Source organism: Catharus ustulatus, chromosome 5, assembly GCF_009819885.2.
Source record: "Catharus ustulatus isolate bCatUst1 chromosome 5, bCatUst1.pri.v2, whole genome shotgun sequence".
NCBI classification, from domain to species: Eukaryota; Metazoa; Chordata; class Aves; order Passeriformes; family Turdidae; genus Catharus; species Catharus ustulatus.
In genome coordinates, this window is record NC_046225.1 from 28630633 (window position 1) to 28651754 (window position 21122).

The window sequence follows — 21122 nt, forward strand, 5'->3', positions numbered from 1 at the left end:
TCATGTAGCAGTGGGGCATTTAATGTAACATTTAATATCCAGCAAGATGTCACATTTAATATCCAGTGTCATTTAATATCCAGCAAGATATCCTAGTCTAAGGTAAACACATGCATCCCTTACTAGTACAGAGATATCTTATTCTGCATGAAGCAATTAAGCCTCTCTGCAGGCTGTACGCAAGTGAAGTGGCTCACAGACCTTTGCCCATAGTGCACAGTGTTACTCTTGCACCTCTGAAGATTTCCTGCCTGCCTTAGCTTCTGCTGCAGACTAGATGGGCTCCTGCTGTGTACCACTGATCCCTACAACATGTTCATCTGCCATCTGCACAGCAGTCTTAAGTAAGTTTGGTTGGTTTGTTTCACTACTCACTCTGAATGAATTCTACATGAATCAAGATCTTATCACAGATTCTGTCAACCCATCAGCTACTACCAAGAGACCGCTCTTATTTTTTCCACTTGTAAAGGATGTGTACATCAAATGTGCCATGCCCTGTCACAAGACTGTATACTAAAAACTGATGGGAGTTCAAAATGGGATCAGATATATTCACAGAATCAAAAATGCCACTGTTGCCTGCAAAGACACTCCCACCTTTCCAGGAAATCCTTGATCTGCAAATCAGCCTGGCCGGGAAATCACTACAGGCTTGCCCAGCATTTCTTTTCCTCAGGCATCTGCCATAGCTCTCTCCCAGACATCATAATGGGAGAGATGGGCAACAATTGAGCTTAAAGTTTCACAAAAAGCTTACTCAGTGTTACAGGTATGTTGGAATTTCTCCCTAGAAATCTTCACAGAAGGCAAAATTCTTTCAGGAGAGAGAGACAAATGCAGAGCAAAGAGCAAGATAGCTGAACTTCTCCCTACCTGAGGGCTCCTGTGTAGGATCATGAAATTGCTGAGGTTGGTAAAGATCTTTAAGATTGTCAAGTCCAACCCTTAAGCCAGCAGTGCCAAATCCAGCACTAAACCATGAACCTAAGCACCACATCTACATACATGTATTTTAATATCCTCTTGATGTTACACTTGGAGGGTGAAAGTCATATTCTCTGATTTTGGTGATCAGACAAACACAGAAAAGACCATTTGATGTTAAAAGTACTGAGGCTGCTAGGGAACCAGTAAATTAAGAGCACCCTTCTGGTAAGTTTGGCCATAAACTGAACTGGCAGTTTTTCAGTGAACCCTTGGGTTTTTCAAATAGCTTGAAATCACCTGTGAAGACAAGTAGTGACAGCCATTCTGATGCTTCCCCACCTACATGCTTCAGTTGGGGAACCCACGAAGTTCTGGTAACTCCAACCACCCTGTACTGGGAGAGCTGGGACAAGCAGCAAAGGCACTGGTGAGCACTATTGGCATAAAACTCAAAGATACCTGCCCTGTGGCAGGTGAAGTTAAGTCTCTGCTTGATAATACAGAGGAGCATGAGAAGTACCAGCCTCTGAAGAATCTGTGATTTCTGTGATTCTCTGAGCAAAACACCAAATTATCATCCAAAAGCTGTGCTTTTGTCAACACTGGCACCCCAACTTGTGTGCAGCTGGCTCAGTGCCTGGACAGGGAAGGGACCAGATATGGGCTTGTGGCATTTGAGCTCGAGGGCTCAAAAAGCCTGATAAGAGCCAGGAATGCAAGTGGTCCTGAAATAGGGATAAGGGCAGCTGGGGAATGCCTCATATGGATACATGGGCTGGGGCAGTGGGGCTTGGTATGCAAGGAGATGACACTTGCCCCCCACATTCAATGTTACATTTCACTCCTAAGAAGACTCACATGGGGCAAGTGACATGTACTGTGTTTCAAAGGCACTGTGGAGATCACCCTTGGCCTGCCCTACACAGAGCGGCAAGAGCAGGGGGGTCATTTTCCCAGCAGTTCGCAGAGCTTGAGCAGCCTCCATGGGACTTTGAATGATGAAGAGTAGTCCTGACTGCCCAGCCATGCACACCACATAGCCCTTCAAATTGTGTGGCATGTGCCCCATGTGTCAAATGCAAAATCATTGCTGTTAGTGTCATCTGAGAGGCCCCCAAGCCTGGCCACCATGGTAGGGCCCCAGAGGTGCACAGCTCTCCCTGGCCTCCCTCTGGGATGTCCCAGGACAGTGATGAGGCACAGCTGTTCCTGCTGCCCTTCCAAGTTCCCCAGCCTCAATTTTTGGCTCCTTGGCTGAGGTTTTGTAGACACACCCAGCCATAGCATTCTCAGTTTCTGTTTCAGTGACCAGGTCTGACAGTGACCAAAGATCATCCAAAAGAAGCTCCTGAACTTTCCTGAGTTCTTTTACTGGGTTGTCTGAGATATCTTGATCCATGGGTTCCAGCACAAGGTAAGGTAAATTCCTCTCTCAGGCAAGCTAGAGACTGCAAGAGGCAGCCATGGGCTGGCATCCGGAAGCAGCATGCTAGATAAGCACAGCCTCAAACAATGTGGTAGCCAGCTACTGTGTGCCATGTGAGTATTGGAGACTATTATTTAACCTATAAATAAACCTCATCCTTACTTTGCTAATCCTTTTATCTTGTGAAAAAAGCTGTTGAAGCTCTTTCTAACTTTTTTTAGTTGTTAATGCCTTTCAGTCTCAGTCTAGACTCAGCTTGGAGGAAAAAGCCAGTAGGTGCTCATGTTGAGCAGTCATGGCAAACAAAGACGTGTGCTCCATGGGTATTGTTGCCAAGTCCCCTGTGCTGATGGTGGGTGCTCTTTGGAGTGCAGAGGGCTCGTGTCTGATTAGTTCAGTCTTAGCTCCAGGCTTCAAACAAACATGGTGAGCAAATGCCTTCCCGAAGGTGCCTCCAGCAAGCAGCACTTTGGCTTCCCTGTCATCCCTCTGGGAACTGCAAGATTTCCTTTTCCCTGGCTGACTGGACTTCCTGGGTGGTTGCTGAGGATCCACTTCAGGCACAAGCAGCTGTACCTTAAGCTAGTGCCTCTGTGCAGTCCTTTCCTCTCTGTCAGGCTCTCTGTCACTGCAGAGTTTAGTCTAACCCAGACTTTTCCTCTAGGCAGGCCTGGAGGATGGCAGCAGAAACCCGTATTTCCCTTTCTGCAAATGCAAGAGAAACGTGGGAGCCCCAGCTCAACACAGGCTGAAAGGCTGGCAAAGATGCAATGTAAACATGCAAAAAATTCTCTGCCATCAATCCTATCCACAAACTCAAATTTTTGGGAAACCAACTGCAAACAGTATCCCAGCATATATATCTGCTCCTGGCCCACTTTGCTTCCATTCTGTCTTCTCTATGTAGTGGTTTTCAAGAGCAAAGTGAAACAAGGGCTGAATGAAGCAGCAGAAAGCTTTGCTGCCTCCACAGAAGTGCAGGAAACTAAGTGTGGCCAAAAATCAGAAATGAAGCATTAAGGAATTTCAGACAAAATCACCTTAACTCTGTCCAGTACTGAGCTGATGGGAGAAGTCCCTCTACTTTGCCCTTTGCCCAGTGGTAGGATTGAGATGGTGAAACTGGGGATCTGCAGAAGGGTCTTGAGGCTCCCCTGTGGTAGGTGGTACATATTTGTGCCCTGCTGGGCTGGTATAGCTCAGCAGCTACGTAACACCGAACTCCATGTGTCTATACTGAAACTGAGCATCTTACTTCATTCCTTCCTCCAGAGGTAGGCAGATACACTTGAGGAAACATCTGGCAGCTGGTTTCATGGTAGTCCTGGAAGACCTAAGTCTCACTCCTGCTGTTTTACTTTTTGCTGCCAAGCTGAGGCTGTTTTAACAAGCCACAGTTATCTGCCATGGCCTCTTGGAACTCCTGCTGGGCTGTGCTGTGCTCTGCCCTGGAGGCTGCCTGGATTTGAGGCTCTCACTTAAGCTGGAAGGTGCTGGCAGGCTCAGACAGACTGAGCTCCTGAGTCTGTAACCCCAGGGTTATCTCTGAAACACCAAAGAGCCTGGCAGGCTGTATGCAAGTGCAGCTAATAGTGGGGAAGGTTTCACAGCCCTTGAGCTTTTCCCAATTACTTTCTGCCTTCCTTATTGCTTTTGTCATCTCCCCAAAGGCTTGGAAATACCTTAACTGGAGATGAGACCCTGACAGTGGGTGCAAGGTTAAATATGTGTTTTTTCTTCATGAATAAGGCAATTTATATCCTGGCATAGAAACACAGGGTCATAGAATGTACTGAGTTGGAAGGCAATGACAAAGGATTATCCAGTCCATCTCCTTGCCCTGCACAGGACACCCCCAAGAATCACACCATGTGCCTGAGAGTGTTGTCCAAATGCTTCTTGAACACCATCAGGCTGTGACCTGGTAATGTGACCACTTCCCTGGGGAGCCTGTTCTAGTGCCCAACCACCTTCTGGGTGAAGAACCTTTTCCTGATATCCAACCTAAATCTCCCCTGACACAACATCATGCTGTTCCCTCAGATTCTGTCCACTGGTCACTACAGAGATCAGTGCCAGCTCCTTCTCTTCCCCATGTGATGAAGCTGTAGACTGTGGTGAGGCATACATTAGATACGTGGACAGCTAACGCATACTGAAATTTTGGGTTGCCCTCTCTTTATCCTGATATATCCATACCACACAGCTTGCTCAGGACAGATTCTCACTCCAGCCATGAGGGATGCAATGACAATCACACCCAGCATCTCTTATATGATAGCATCCCAATGCCATCCCCATCTCCCTCCCAACCAGCTCAGGCAGTACTTTCTGCTCGTGATTGTGCCGTGTGCCCCTTGTAGTTCTAAAAAAAGCCACAAGACCACAGGGAACGTATTTGGCTGGATCAGCACAGCTACACCCCTGTGAAGCTAGAACCTGATAGTCATACTCTTAAGGCTGACATATCTTTGTTTCCAAGAAAAAAAAATGTAGCTGGCCCATGTATTTGTGCTAGATGCTGCAATCTGTGGCTGCCCAGCTCTCTAGTTTGCAGTAGAGATATTGCTCCAGCCAATCATAGGCTTTCCAAAGGGACTGGCAGCATCCACTCACTGCCAGAGAGGCGAGCTGAAGATCACAAGCCTACTGTTCCCTGCAAAGCTCTTCCTTTTCAACGGCAAGAGCACATTCCAAGGATGCTCAGGGCAAGGGAAAAGCAAGTGGTCCTCTGGAAAACAAAGCCAGCAACCTATTGCTTTGATGCTCCATGTCTTTGTTTGATAGCACTGCAGAGATGAGATGAGGTCCTGCCAGGAGGTCTGCTGCCTCTACTCGGCTTGATCTTCTTGGAACCAGGATATTTTGGAGACCCTTGCTTGGGTCTAAATCTGGCTTATAGCTGGCTATCGACCTGTGGGTTTAAAAGGTTTTGAGAAAGGGACTCACAAACTGATTGGCCGGTATCAAACAACCCCTACTTGTAGGAAAAGGGGTTAAACCAGAGCTGGGCCAAATGGAAGATGGTGCCACGCTGAAAGGAGAAAATGAGTGCAGTGATTTGTACCCCAGGATTTAGCGGCACAGTTGCTGCAAGGAACAACCAAATGTTCAATCCAGACACTTGTACATTGCTCTGAAGGAAAAATGCAGAGACAGACAGCTTTTAGAAAGGTGGCTGTTCTCTGGAGGGTGGATGTCAGCACTTCCCCATGCATTTGGGCACCTTCTGGGAGACTGCCAGTCTCTGAGAAAAGCCTTGCACACTTTAAAGATCAGGACCTTGGTAGCTTCTGGGCATCTCACTGGAACAGACAGGCCAGATTACAGGAGATTAAAAAATCTTCCCTCCCGTTTTCCAGGGAGAGATGGTGGGGCATCTTACCAACAGCCACCCGAGACAAGGTTAAGTTAGTGAGCAGTAGTGTAGGCAAAATGGTTTGCATTTATTCATTAAGAGTTGATTAAATGAAAATTCTGGCAGTTAAATTAAAGAAAGACTACATCTTAGAAATGAAAACCCTACTCTCAGATGGGGAATTAGCCTCTAGAGCAGAAAACCCATTTGAATACTTCTTATGAGAAAATTGAAGCAGTGTTGGGAGTCATGGCTACAGGGCTCTCTCCTCCACTTGTTTTCCAGTCTCATCCCAGTGAGTTTGACATGGCGGCAGCAGAGTTGTCCCAGACGTTAAGCTCTGGAGACTTTAGGATTGTTTTAAATAATGTGGGCTGCTTTATTAGCTGAACCAACGGTTCTGCCAACACACTCACTATGTATGGCAAACACACTCCATATTTGGCTTCAAGTACACTTTCCATGTCATCAATGCAAAAAATTAAGTGGGGGCAGTATGTCATAAAGGTAAGAAGATAATCCAAACCTCCTACCTCACCAAAACACAAAAGAAGTCCCTTATTTATTTAACATTATAGGAAAGAAACAATTTAATCTACCAGCCACAAAGACAAAACTAATTTAACTTGGTTGCTGTGAGCACTAGGAACTTGATACAGCAAGCTCCTCTGAGAGCAGGCAATTGTTTCTATTTTTGTAGGGACTGGTATTCATGAGATTAAGCAAGATGCTCTGGATGCAGCCCTAGCTCCCTGGGAGCCTGTTTTCAGGCAGTACTGCAGTGGCAGTGTTTTTCATGGGGCTAAAAGCCCAGTCAGTGTGAAGATGTGTGCGATGAAGTTTGATCTGGCAGACAGCAAAGCTGCTGTGAATCATGAAGTAAAGCCAAAATGCCCATCCTGCAGGAGACTTTTGGAATCTTGTTAAAGGGATTTATGCAGTGTTTTTCCAGGGAGGAATACAAACCCTGTCTATTTACGTATCTTGCTCCCATCAAATTTTCATGGAGTGCTCCTCCCTTCCGCTTGAACATTGAGATTTCTCTGCTGGTTCCGGGTTCAAGGCAAACAGACACTCAACAATAAAGACTAAATGCAGCAGATACCAAAGCACATCACAAAATGTTGACCCTACTGTAGCAAACAGATGCAGTTGCCTGAGGTGGTGCCCTTCTTGCTTCAACTGCCCACCTTCCTGCCATCTGCTAGGTAAGAGGAACACACAGGAAGAGATGCAAGGAGTACTCCTACACATTAAATCCTACATCTGGAATTTGCATTGGGCTTGGGCTCAGACCCAGGCTGATGTTGCAAGGTGAGAAGCACTGCTTCTGGTTGAAGAGTGAGGGTTAGCCACACCATATCCCAGCAGGATGTCCACAGAAAGCTATGCAAGTACCTACCAGCTGCAGCAGGGATGCCCTATTTCACAGGCACCTGGCTGCTAGCTGCAGGTCTCAGGATGTCAAGGCATGGATTAACCCGTGTCCTATTTGAGACGGGCTTTGGAAGGTGTAGGAAAGGGACAAAATGGAAGTGCTGCAGTTTATCTGCAGCCAGGGTGTGCCCACGTCTCAGACGCTCTGCACAACAATGGTCTTCTCAGAGTGAAAGAGCACTAAAGATTTTTAAAGGTCTGGGATGGTGTCTACACTGTGAACAGGGTAGGTATACTCAGCCTTGAGAGGGCAGATGTGAGTGGGCAAGGAGGAACTGTCTTTCACCCAGTTAAGCTGTTGAGCGTACTGTTAAAGGAAACAAGGGTTGCTGGTTTCTTTCCATAGTGCAGAAGTGAGAGGAGGAAGTCTGCAATACGGGATATTGAGGTTTGCAAGAGTTCAAAAAGGAATACCTTTAATAAAAAGGGCTATTAGATGGAGACACCATGTCTGGCTCAAAAAAATGGGTGAGGTTTCAGAGAGAACTGCACCTTTTCCCAGTTCTCACTTCCTTAAGCATGATTTCTTCTTCATTGTTATAGATGAGTACTGTAATGGTTGGCTCTCACAATTAAAGGACAAATGCTGTGTGTGTGTGTTAAGATAAATTTTGTGGACGTATATGTTATTGTAATATATGTAATACTTTCCCCTCCCCCTTGTATTGTGGTCATGGGATAGCTGGGTAATCAGCACATTTGGGGAGGGCTGGCTTGATACTACACCTAACCTCCAATCAAGATGCAAGAAAGTAGGTTCCACCAATGGATGGCAGAGAAGGGGTTAACTGACAAGGCTTTGGGAAGGCCTAGGGGCATAAAAGTCAGAGCACCAATTTTGTGAGTGAGCACATGGTAGTTTAGTCCTGTGTTCCCAGTGCTGCTCTTTCTCCTTCTTCAGTCCTTTATTGTATTTTTGTTAAAGTTTAATAAACCTTTGAAATTCTAAAAAGTGAGTATCATTTCTCACAATTTGGGGACTTGTTCAGGATATATACACCTCACTCCCGTGGCCCTAGGAGTTTTCAAGAGAGAGGTGCACACCCCTGTGAGTTCAGTGGCTCCTGGGACCATCGGTGATCGCAGGTTAAAACCTGAGGACAGAGGAGTACTGAATAGTGAGAAAGAAGAGGGGAAGGTGAGTACCATGGTATCATGCTTTGTCCTTAATTCAGGTGTGTAAATGCCAGCTCCAGCCAAGTAACATACGGGATCCGTTCTTGTTCTGTCAGACCTTACCATTAGACAGTTGGACGTATAGGGTGGGATGCATGGTGGAGAAAAGTGGTGCAGGGACCCTGTGGCTGGCAGGAAGTGTGTAATAGATGGATTTAGGGAACTCAAGACCACCTGGGAACATCAGGTTGAGAGTTATGGAGTTTACGTGTGGTAGAAGAAAGCGGGGTGTCACCTGGAGAGAGAGCTGCGTGTCTTTCACATAGGAACCTCACGAAAAGCAGGAACCTGCTCCCAGAGAGAGCCTTCGTGACTCAGGCAGCAGTGGGAGCGGACCCATAGGCAGTGTGAGGGTTTCCCAGACAGGGGTGGGGGCCACGGAATGGGATCTCCTGGGTGAGAAAAGCCACTACTGAGAGCTGATCTGTTTAGGTGGTAGCCAGAAAACCCTTCGCAGTAAATTCCAGTTTTCCACAACCCTGTTTGAGGGTTGGGAGATTCTAGTTTTGCCAGGGTCTCAGGGGGAGGGCTGTGAGCCTTCCTAACTCAGGCATCAGCAGTGGTGGCAGGACCAGGGGCCACAGAAAGGGGTCTCCTGGGCAGAGAAGACTTCTGGCTTGCCAGGGTCCCTGGATCATATGTGAGGTGGTTTTGCTTTCTGAAAAGAAGGTAAGGATCTTTTTGTTTCTTCCTCTCCCTTCCTTTCTCTCCCTTATTTTTTTTCCTTTCCTTTTGGCTAATTGGGAGGTGAGGCGGGCCCTGCTGGGAGAACCTGTGGATGGCTAATTGGGAAGCAGGCCCTGCAGGGAGGACCTGTTGTCAGCTGTCGAGATGGGATTGGGAACAAGTAGGGAATCATCCAGGTGGGGAAGGAGGAAGCAAAGAGATACCAGTAGGAATTCCCCCAGATAGCCCACTGAGAAGGAAACTCACTCAATGAGCATATGACCCCAAGACCAGAGATAAGGATGAGCTCAAAATTATACAGTACTGTATGGCAGAGTGGACTAAAGGGGATATAGCTCTGTGGGATGAAAAACCAAAAGGAGAAATTGGGAAACTGGGGAACCTAGGAGCAGTTTGCTTTTACTGTAAAGAGAACAGGCATATGAAGAGAAATTGCCCCTGAAAAGAAAAGAGCCTAAGAGTCTATAAAAATGAGCTAAAAAGCGAAGCAGAAGACTAGGGATGTCAGGGGCTTTACCTCCTGGGGATGGAATACCATCAAGAGCCCTTGATAACTAAAAATAGGTCCCCAGGAGGAAGAATTTGGATTTCTGATAGACACAGGGGCTGAAAGAACTTGTGTTTGCAAAATTCCAAAGGAATGTGAAAAGAGTCATGATACCATGCAAAAAATGGGTGTGAAAGGGGAAGAGTTTACAGCATTAGTTATAAAGCAAGTAAAGATTGAAGGGACAAATAAAATAGGAATTGGAGATGTTCTATGAGTACCAGAAGCAGGGTGCAATTTATTAAGATGGGATTTACAGGTGCAGGTAGACATTTGGGTACTCCCAGAGGAAGCAAGAATGGTGATTAAGCTTCTCTGATTAAGGAAGGAAGATGAGGGAAGATTCTTGAGATGGTATGGGCAAAACCGAAAAGCCAAGGAAAACCATACATGAATCCTATAGTGATAAAAATAGTTGATGAAAGCCATCAGTTTGGGGTCTCCCTGGAAGGAAGATGAGGATTGGAGCCAGTGATTCAGGCTTGAAGACGGAACCCTAGAACCATGTATGTCCCCCCATAATACACCCATATTGCTGGTGTAGAATTCAGACAGAACTTACTGAGGACTTGAGAGAAGTAAATAAAAGAACAGTGAATCAATACCCAGTAGTGCCCAAGCCCTATACATTACTGAGTAATATCCTCCCATCACACCAGTGGTTCAGTGTGACAGACTTAAAAGATGGCTTTTGGGCTTGACCATTAGCAGAGGAAAGTAGGGATATATTTGCTTTATAATTGGAGGACCCCAATTCATGGAGAAAGCAACAGCTTCAGTGGACAAGGAAGGGTTACCTCAAGGGTTTTCTGAAATCCCCCAATTTATTCGGTCAAGCACTAGAAGAGGTACTACAACTTTTCTCTGCCACACCTGAAATAAAACTTATCCAATATGTAGATTATTTGCTTCTCTCAGGTGAGGAGAAAAAGGAAGTCAGGGAATCCACCAAAGCATTATTAAATTTTCTGGGAAACCAAGGGCTTTGGGTATGAAAAGAGAAACTCCAATTTGTAGAGCATGAAGTAAAATACTAGATGTTATTTGTCACGGGAGCTGGTGACTGAATCCTGAGAGAATTATGGGGATAGTCTCACTTCCATGGCCAAAAACCAAGAGGGAGGTTAGAAAGTTTTAGGCTTGTTGAGATACTCTAGGCTATGGATTGAGGGATATGCAGTCAAGCTCTTGTATGAAAAGTTAGCAGAAGAGGAGATTACAGTAATTTCACGACCATAAGGCGCGCCCCCCGGGAGTAGGCGAATTTTGCAACTTGTACATTATATAAGGCACACCAGACTATAAGGCGCACGTTTTTTTTTGCAGCGAGGAGCTGCACGGTGCGCAACAAAGTAACGAATTAGCAGCAGAATCGTGCCATCGTGGGTTTACTGGCATGTGCTCAATTTGCAAACATTTTTCACAGACTGGCGTAGCCTTTAAATGCAGTCCCAGGCGCCCTCCCTGTGCCGTGAGCCTCAGCACTCCCGCCTGCCCGCGGCGCCAGCTGGTGCGGTGGGGCTCGGGGTGGTCGTGGCTCGTGGTGGTCCGGGGTGGCTCGGGGCTGCCCGTGGTCTGGGTTGACTCAGGGTGGCCGCGACTCGCGTCTTCTGTGGCTGCCCGCTCCCCCCTTCCCCGCATGGCTCGCACCGGGCAAGCAGCGGCGCTTCCCTCTCTCCCCACACAGCGGTCGGGGCCAGCGCCACTCCGCTCTTTCCATGCGTGGCTCGTATGGGGCCGGCACAGCGCCGCTCTCTACCTGCGCAGCACGTATGGGGCCGAGGCAGCGCCGCTCTCTACCCGCGTGGCAGGCACTGGGCCGGCAGAGCTCCGCTGTCTACCCGCGCAGCATGCACGGGGCCGGCGCAGCGGCACTCCACTGTCTACCCGCGCGGCACGCACGGGGCCGGTGTGGCACCGCTCTGCTCTCTCCCTGCGCGGCTTGTACGGGACCAGCGCTGCCTCCCTCTCTCCCCGCACCGCGTCCGATGCTGGCGCCCCCTCCCTCTCTCCCCGCGCGACAGCCGGGGCCAGCGCTGGCTCCCTCCCTCCCCGTGCGGCTCCTGCCGGCCGTGGCTGCCCACTCCAGCCCCCACCTTGCGACTCGGCACTCCCATGGCACCTCCCCCCCATTGCAGCTCACACTTCCGGGGTGGCAAATGTTGCAACTTTGTACATCATATAAGGTGCACTTCAGGGTTCGGGGAAAAATTTTAGTCAAAAGGGTGCGCCTTATAGTCGTGAAATTACTGTAGGTGGGGAAAGGAGGATGAACAAAAGTTTGAAGATTTAAAAGAAAAATTAAGTCAATGCACTGGCATTGAGTCTTCCTGCCTTAGACAAACCTTTTTATCCATTTGTGGATGTAGAAAAAGGGGTAGCACATAGAGTAGTAGCCCAGGATTGGGGGGGATCCAGGAAATCAGTGGCCTATTTATTAAAACTTCTAGACCCTGTCAGCCAGGGGTGGCCAACCTGTATTCAGGCAGTGGTGGCAACTGCCTTACTAGTGGAGGAAAGCAAGAAGTTAACCTTTGGGGGAAAATTGAAAGTATATACCCCGCATAAAGTATCCTAAACCAAAAGGCTGAGAAATGGCTTACTGATTCTCAAGTGTTAAAGTATGAAGCCATTTTAATTGACAATGATTTGGAACTAGTCATGAATGACCATCTCAACCCTGCCAAGTTTTTGTATGGAGAACCAGGGGAAATGCATGGTTGCCTAGAGGTTATTAACTATCAAACTAAAGTAAGAGAGGACCTAATTAATCAACTGCTCCAGAGAGGAAAATGACTGTACATCAATGGATCTTCAAGGGTAATCCAGGGGCACCAGGTGTCAGGGTACACTACAGTAGATGAAGGGTTAGTAGCCGTAGGAAATTGAAAGTTACCTTCCAACTGGTCAGCCCAAGCATGTGAGTTATATTCCGTAAAATGAAAATTGGAAATAATGACCGGAGGAAGAAGAACAATGTATACAGACTCAAAATATGCTTTTGGGGTAGTGCATCTTTGGAAAAATTTAGGAAAAGAAGGGGCTGTTAAATTCAAAAGGAAAAGGAATGGTTCATTAAAAGCTTATTTTAGAGGTCTTAGAAGCCCTACAATTCCTGGAAAAAGTGTTAGTAGTATACGTTAAAGGACATCAAAAGGGGGTGACTCTGGAGACACGAGGGAACAATTCGGCAGATCTCAAAGCTAAAAATGCAGCCAAGTCGGGGACAGAAGAGTTGATGATTGTGTTAACCCCACTAGTAGAGAAATACAAGAAGTCCCCACATTCAGTGAGATGGAAGAGAAGGAACTCCTTAGATTAGGAGCTAAGAAAGATAATGAGAGGAAGTGGAGATTACCAGATGGGAGACAATTGTAAAATAAACCTCTTGCCAAGAAAATGCTAGAAGCCATGCATGGTACAACACATTGGGGTACTTGAGCACTAAGTAAGTAATTTCACGAGTATAAGCAGCACCTGATTATAAGCCACACTTCTGGGTGTTGGCAACTTTTCATTCTTCGTCCGTATATAAACCACACCGGATTATGAACCGCACTTTCGTTCGCAGTGAGAATGCTCATGCAACAAAGTAACCAATTTGTAATAATCATGCGATCGCAGGTTTTACTGGCAGGTGCTCAATTCGTGAGCTCTGCTCCCCCCGCAGTGCCCCCGGGAATCCGCCTTCCCCCATGCTGCCGGCAGGAGGGAGCCCAGCCCACCTTCCCCTGTGCGGGAGGGAGCCCAGCCCGCTGCCGGTGGGAGGGGGCCCGCCTTCCCCCACAGTGCCAGCGGGAGCCCGCCTCCCCCTGACACGCAACAGAGTAATCAATTTATAACAATTGTGCGATCATGGGTTTTACTGGCAGGTGCTCAATTTGCGAGCTCGGCTCAGCCTGCAGCTCACAAATTTCAGAACTTTGCCATATATTCGCCACTCCAGAGTATAAGCCACACTTCCGGGTTGGGACCAAAATTTTAGTCAAAATGGTGCGGCTTATACTCTGAAATTACTGTAAATCAATTCCTAAGAAACTGGGGCTGCATAGGAACTTTTGGAATAGCTAAGCAAGTAATTGAACGATGTGGGATATGTCAACAAGTGAACAAAAAAGTCATGAGGAGAACACCCAGAGGAGGGCGGGAACTAGCCTTATGGCCCTTTCAGAACATCCAGGTAGACTTTACTGAGCTTCCTCAGGTACAATGGTAGAAATTTCTGCTAGTGATAGTAGATCACTTAACCCATTGGGTAGAGGCGGTACCCAATGTTAAAGCCAATGCCAGTATTGTAAATAGAACCCTTCTAGAATCAATCATTCCCTGATATGGGATGGTGAACAGGATTGATTCGGACCAAGGATCTAATTTCAAATCTAAAACGTTACAGCAAGTTGTTCAAGCCCTAGGAGTAAAGTGGGAGTTACACACTCCGAGGCATCCACAGAATTCTGGTTGTGTTGAAAGGATGAATCAGACTCTTAAGAGAACTCTGGTTAAACTGATGACTGAAACCCAAATGTCATGGATAAAATGCCTCCCTTTAGCTCTGTTAAGAATTAGAACCCAACCTGGTCAGATCTAGGAATGATGACATCTATGAATCATCTATGAAATTATGTTTGGACTACCCTTTTAACCTCACCTGTGAGGAAGGGGAAGCCAATGCCAGAAAATATGTTATGTCTATAGCACAAACCTTAGAAGGGTAATTCCTCAAACTATCACTCTAGACTCCAAAATTCATAATATTAATCCCAGAGATTGAGTAATGATCAAGTTATGGAGAAATCAGCCTCCAACCACTCAGTGGGAAGGTCCCTTTCAGGTACTGCTCACCACTGAATCTGTGCAAACTGCAGAACAGGATTAGACTCATTCTGAGTTAAAGACCCAGTGGAAGAACCCAAAAAATGGACTAAAACATCCAGACCAGGTGAGACAAGATTGACTCTCAGGCAAAGACTGAGTGATAACCAGAGAAACAATAGGTTGTCTGAAAAGTAGGGTCAAGCTTCCATCAGTCAGCTTGAAGATTGTTTTAACTAACGCTTCGTGGGGGGTTTGAACCATATTAGTTATTAATGTAATTGTCCTGTTAAATGGATGGAAATTACAAGCATCTATTGAGGGGAAGTACACAAGGAACCATAAGAGGTGCTGGGGTGGTTTCCTTAGAAAAACAGTAAGTGGAATAAGACAAGAAATAGAAGACCAGGTTGGCCCCTGTGTTTGCCACTAATGAAAAGGAAAAGGGAGGTTTGTTGTAGGTGAGTAATGTAATGGTTGGCTCTCACAATTAAAGGATAAATGCTCTGTGTGTGTTAAGATGAGTTTTGTGGATGTATATGTTATTGTAATATATGTAATACTTTCCCCTCCCCCTTGTATTGTGGTCATGGGATAGCTGGGTAATCGGCACATTTGGGGAGGGCTGGCTTGATACTACACCTAACCTCCAATCAAGATGCAACAAAGTAGTCTCCACCAATGGATGGCAGAGAAGGGGTTAACCGACAAGACTTTGGGAGGTCCTAAGGGCATAAAAGTCAGAGCACCAATTTTGTGAGTGAGCACATGGTAGTTTGGTCCTGTGCTCCCAGTGCTGCTCTTTCTCCTTCTTCAGTCCTTTATTGTATTTTCGTTAAGGTTTAATAGACCTTTGAAATTCTAAAAAGTGGGTATCATTTCTCACATCATTGTGGTTTTCTTTTTCTTTTCTTAATTTTGTTCAGAGCTCCTCAGGGACAGAAAGGGGATAATATGTAGAGCGCAGGCTGTCCCAGGGATATAATGCTTTATTGCTTACTGGCAGTAAGGAAGATCACCTGTGATAGCCTGAGAGGAGGGCAGATTGGCCTATTTTATAGCCTCCTTTGTCTCCCTGCAGCTCTCAGTACTGCTCAGTCATTAAAGAAGTGACCCTGAAAAGTGTTGGCTGAGCATGAGGTTTGCTGTTGCTTCCTGCATGAGTGGCTTCAGCATATACTTCACATCACAGTGGGCTGCACTGTCACCCCAGACTTGGATCAAAGTAGGTGAGGCTTTAATGCAAACACTGCATTAATGACAGCAGGAATCAGTGGCTCCAGGGCAACATCATGAGACAAGGGGGACAACCTAGTCCAGGACACCAGTTGTGCTCCTGGGAATGAGGACCAAGTGCACCTAGATCCCAACCTGTGCTATGATATTCACGGAGGGAACACACATGGGTGGATTGGATGAGAAGCCATGATATACCTGCTACCTGCTCCAGCTGAACCTCACATTAGTGGCCAAGTGCAGATGCTGCCTTCATTATACAGAGAATGAGGAAAAATCTGCAGGCAGGTAGAAATCAGAAAGTCAAATTCCCTTCTAAAAAACTTGAAGAAATCTGATCAAAGGTGGGTGGGGAAGAACTGTTCTGGGGGTGCATTAAAGCCAGGCTAGTTTGCCAAGCAATGATAAATCAGATATTTTCTTGTAAGGTTACATGCATCTAGAGAGAGATGACAAAGACAATTATTTTTCTTGGTATGCCTCACTAAGCAGCTAAAAACAGTGATGTGATGCTAATGGGGATCTGTGATGACAAAGCAATTTTGGGTAGGCTGCTTCTGGAAGAGGAAGGCCTTTTCTCATTTTTGAGTTCTTACTCTGATAGATAATGAAGTCAGCCAGGGGATACGGTGAGAAAGCATCTTTACCTGGGCTGTTCGCTCTTGGATTGAAGGGATGTGTGCAGAACCAGAGACAGGGTATGGACAAGGAAGAACTTGGACTTACTAAACAGAGGATGGAAAACAGAACAGGAAGGAAAAGTGCTGAGGTTTTTTTGGTTTTTTGTTTGGTTTTTTTCTTGAAGAGTTTTACTTTCTTTGTATTAGGGCAAGGTGTGTCCAACTGCTTGTTTTCTTTGGGAGGGGAAAAAAAAAAAAAAAAAAAAAAGATAAAACTGCCAGATCCTGGCCACAAAAGTTAGAAACACATTGGTCCAAGGCGGCATCTTGCATGAAAGCAGGACTGACTGGAGGGGTAAGCAAGAAGTGTGTGTGACAGTGTGGCTGCTTTAAAGAGTGAAGGCAGTGCTGGAAAGCAGAGTAGGACACAGAGATGAGCCCAGAGGAGATAATGAAGGGTCACCTACTGCTCATGACAGCTGACAAGGCTTCCACAATGATGAATTCAATCCTAGTCATTATAAGCAGCAGTGAATGCTGCCCTTTTTCCAGCCACAGGCTCAATCTTTGCAGGCAATCTCCTCCATCTGTGCAGGCGACGCAACTGCTCAGAGACGGGTTGCTCAGTACTTCACACTGCTCTAAATATCACGTCCAGGGTACACTGACCTCATGGACCTGCCTGCAGGAGACACCTGGAAACAGTCCTTCTACATCTATATAGGTGTGTGTAAATGTGTTTAGGCATCTGTCTAAATATGTATGCATGTATACACAGAGATGAATGTGTGTGACCAAGTGGCAGGTCCCTCTTACCACAGCTGTCTCACAGAGCCCTGGATGCCTGCAGTTCTGGGGAGATGCTTCTGCCTTCTTGGTTCAGGCTGGCAGTGATTTTTCCTTCCTGCTCCCAGTATCAAAGGATTAGAGTCAGAGCTACCCGGGTGAGGAGACTTGTCTCCCACCATCCTGTCCTCAGCTAAACCTGGTCTTGGACTTCTTGCAGCAATCTTTCCCCACCTCCCCAGCAGGAAGCTTTGAGCCGGGTTTGATGACAAGCTGTGAGGCTGAAAGTTGGGATGTGCAACAGCGCGGTTGTTAGGATGGGCATGGGCTATGGCATAGGCAGGTGGGGAGATCCTGAATCCCTTCTCCATTCCCTCCAGGACTGTGTTAGGTTGCAATACAGGATGTGACCAAAAGTATGTATTCTATCACCATCTGTTGAAACCAGGTGGGGCAGTGATCCTTATCTCCGTGGGAGGTATTATCTGCTAATGGGCTATCTGTTAAAACCAGGTGAGGCAGTCATCTTTATCTTTTCCACAACCCATCCTTACTCCAGGAAGATATCGTCTGCTAATGGGCCATTGAGTCCCACTGTATGACTGATAAAATTACATCATCCCACTGAGAAATGCTCCAGCTAGGGGGAGGAGCCAAGCTTTTCCTAACTAGATAAAAACTGAGATTTGGAACATCAGGGCAGTGTTTTTCCACTGTATCCCAGAGAAAAACTGGATCTTTCCACATCATCACTGCATCTTTGGAGGAAAATTGCACCATTCTACAGGACCACTGTTTCAACTGAACCACATCTGTCCCTCCAGGAGGACTGCAGCCACCATTTAATCAGACTACCAACACCCTGACTGATGGGGTATCAAGTTGTATTCTGACTCTGCCAGTGTTTTGGGTTAGTTCTTTTTAATACTGTATTTCTATTTTAATTTTCCTAGTAAAGAACTGTTATTCCTATTCCCATATCTTTGCCTGAGAGCCCCTTAATTTCAAAATTACAATAATTTGGAGGGAGGGAGTTTACATTCTCCATTTCAAAGAGAGGCTCCTGCCTTTCTTAGCAGACAGCTGTCCTCCAAACCAAGACAAGAACGCATGGATAACTCACAGAGAGCCTGGGAGAGAACAAGGCAGGACCTTCCTGCAGCCTTCTGCTGCTCCCCAGTGGCAGCGTGGAGAGGCACCACAGGCAGATCACGATGGGTGAAGCTCGGAGTGGAGATGGTGTGGGGACTGTTTCATCTCTAAGTGGAGGTCGTAATTTCTTTCTCCATCTTCCCCAGATCTCACAGTTAATTCTCAGCAGGCTGGGGAACAGTAGAGTGACAAGGATGTGGGGAAGATATTGCAAGCCTAGAGTTTTTTGAAAAGAAGCAAACACTTTCAGAACCTTTCAGGGCATTAGAGAGTACCTTGTGGGTTTATTTCCCCAAATCAATTAAAAATCAAAACTGTCTCAATTTCCTTATCCTGATAATTCACCTGCTTCTTAAAAATATCTCCCTCTCTGGTTGTGTTCTGAAACAAAAAGCATGAAGGCAAATACATCAAGTTTCCAACCTGCCTAGGGTATTGAAGGCAGTGTAGCTCTGTTGTTGCAGAGAACAAGAAATTGTTTCTTTAGTGTATTCATAAAATTAGTCCTCCAAATTGCCTGAATGTTGTTCCTTTCAAACCTCTCGTAATTAAGGGAAATAATACTGTGGTAAACAACACTGTTTCTTTTAACATCTTGTCAGGCTCTATCACAGCAGATGCTACTATTTCCCATTTCTCCCCAGTGGTGCCTTAAGTTTGTAAACTTGAATTTTTTCAAGGCTGTTTGGCCTTTGGGAGGTGAGAGGATTTACCCACACACAGATCTCAGTGTTGATGCTCCTCCTGCCTATGCTGAGACTCTTGCAGGCTGGAGATGCCACTTGTGACACCACTCTGTTGGTCATTAAAACACCCCTGAGACAAGTGCTGCCACCACCCCTGTTTGCTTTTGGTTGGCACTGAGCTGGCCACGAGGCTTAGTTTGGAGGGACATTTAAGCAAAAGAAAGACAATGATGCTAAGAGAGCAAAGTAGAAAAATGGCAAATGAAAGACAATGTGTCCTGCCATTTCCTATCCCTCTAGCAGAGCATCTGTCACCCACTTTGCAAGACTGTCCTGGGACAGAGTTACTGAGATTACCTGCTATGTCAGGGAGTCTGAGCACCAGTCAGGGCACCACGCTACAAGCCTCATGGAATTGTTGCTGTCAGGGTGACTGTGGACCAGGCCCTGAAATAGGAGTTGTAGTTCTTGGGGGCACAGGATTGAAAAAGGGTTATTGTTACCTGGAAAAAGCTTCGGTTTTTGAAAAATAATTTGTAATGCTTCTGTTTTTTGTTTTATGTTTTTTGGTTTTTTGTGGGGTTTTTTTGTTTGTTTGTTTGTTTGTTTTAATTTAAGCACTTAATAAGACTATTTCCTAGGAAAAACAGGTATTTCATGAAATCCAGTTTTCCCACTGGCACAAATTTTAGTCATTAGATTGCTGGCAGTTTAATTTTTAATTTTGAGCTGAGTCAGGCCACAGAGCACAGAAGCAAGTAGAGCTGTCCTTTCTGTATGGAAACAAGATTGCAGAAGCTTGATAACTGATAAGAGGCAGAGTTTAGTGTTTTTTAAATAGCACGATCCCTTATCTTTAGGAAAAGGGTGCTTAAAAGTGACTGGAAAGGAACAGGAATATACCAATAACAAGAAGAGAATATGATCAGTCATACAGCAGAAAATATATGTAATTTTCTAGGGACAGTATAAAATCAAGTATACTATTTAATGTGAAACTGCCTTTGAATGTTTGAAAAAAAAGTTTTTGCTGTGCTTGGAATAGTTAAACGTGTTATTGGGACATGATGTCGGACTTTTTAATAGCAACTTTCATGCTGCTGTTCATGTGCACACAAATTTTCTCCCTCTCATTTTGGCACCAGCCTTCTCCAAACATCAAGCCCCCCTCAGATTTTGGAGGCAGAGAAGGGAGAATCTAAATATCAGCGAGAAAAGGAGACTTCCCTACTAACACAACTGTAAAGAAAAAACAGCAAATATAAAAAAAATCTCTTCAGAAGTCCATGAACAAATAACTAGTGCCTCATAGAAAAGTCACTGTAAGTACATATAAATATAATTATGTACAGTGGGCTATTGTCTATATATACACCTGTATGTTCTTTCATTTAAAACATTTTAAACACATGTGTTTAAAATATTTTGAGTTAAAATCATGCTTCTAAAAAAATTAAGATGCTGGCCATGCCAGATGTCCACTCCCTCACTGTAGCCACAGGTCCCCAAGCTAATGCTCAGGTGCACTGGGCATTTCTATTGTAGCCACTAACTTCTGGACCCTTTTTCACCGTCCCTCTGCTGTCATGTGCCCTTCCCAGCCGGCCAGTGCGAGGAGTCACTGCTTTTTGGCTGTGAGGGTGCAAAGCTGGGGTACAGGGCAAATCCCCAGGGACCTAACACAAATCTCAGCATTGGCCTACAGGTATGAGGAGGGCATGGGAGCTTTTTGTATAGTCTTGGGGTGGCCTGGATACTCCTGTGTCCTTTCTGCTCTCTCCCTTGACCACTGGGACCACTTTTCCTGGTATTCCTGCCACAAGAATGCTAATCATCCCTAGAATCTGCATATTTGTGTTTCCTGGGGAGTGCCTGAAGAGGTCGATGCGACTACCATCTCTTATGCAGCACACATAAGGTCATCCTGGGGATGGATGCTTTCACTTTCTGAGCAAGCCAGAAAACATGTACATACCAGAATATCTTAAAGACAGTGGTGTGTGTATCCACTACAGCAGCTTTCTAGATTCAGCTCTCACACAGAGAGGTTTGACGGGGAGGCTGGAGAGGATGAGTGTACAGCACCCACAGGCTATGGATGTGCTTGGAGTACAGACCAGTCTTGGGGATGAATAGACAGTCATGCCACCACACGCAGCTGGCCGGGAGACAAGTCAACAGGGATGGAGGGGCAGCACACTGGTAGTTTCCCCCGTGTGTGTAGCGAGAGATCTGCAAACTCCCGTGCCCCGGGGCATCTCGTCGGCTT

At 46.0% G+C, this 21122-nt stretch overlaps 1 protein-coding gene across 2 annotated transcripts in view; it reads right to left on the reverse strand.

The window, feature by feature from the left end:
• Nucleotides 1–20916, reverse strand: part of PPP1R3B (protein phosphatase 1 regulatory subunit 3B) — a 36857-nt gene extending 15941 nt beyond the window's left edge. The window contains exons 1-2 of one of the 2 annotated variants that reach the window (XM_033060830.2): nucleotides 20829–20916; nucleotides 18139–18337 (exon numbers count right to left, since the gene is read on the reverse strand). The gene's annotated coding sequence lies outside the window, so the exon portion shown is untranslated. Of the gene's footprint in view, nucleotides 1–18138; nucleotides 18384–20828 lie in introns of both variants that reach the window. The other variant, XM_033060828.2, reaches the window with a different exon arrangement.
• Between the last annotated feature and the right edge of the window lie 206 nt (nucleotides 20917–21122).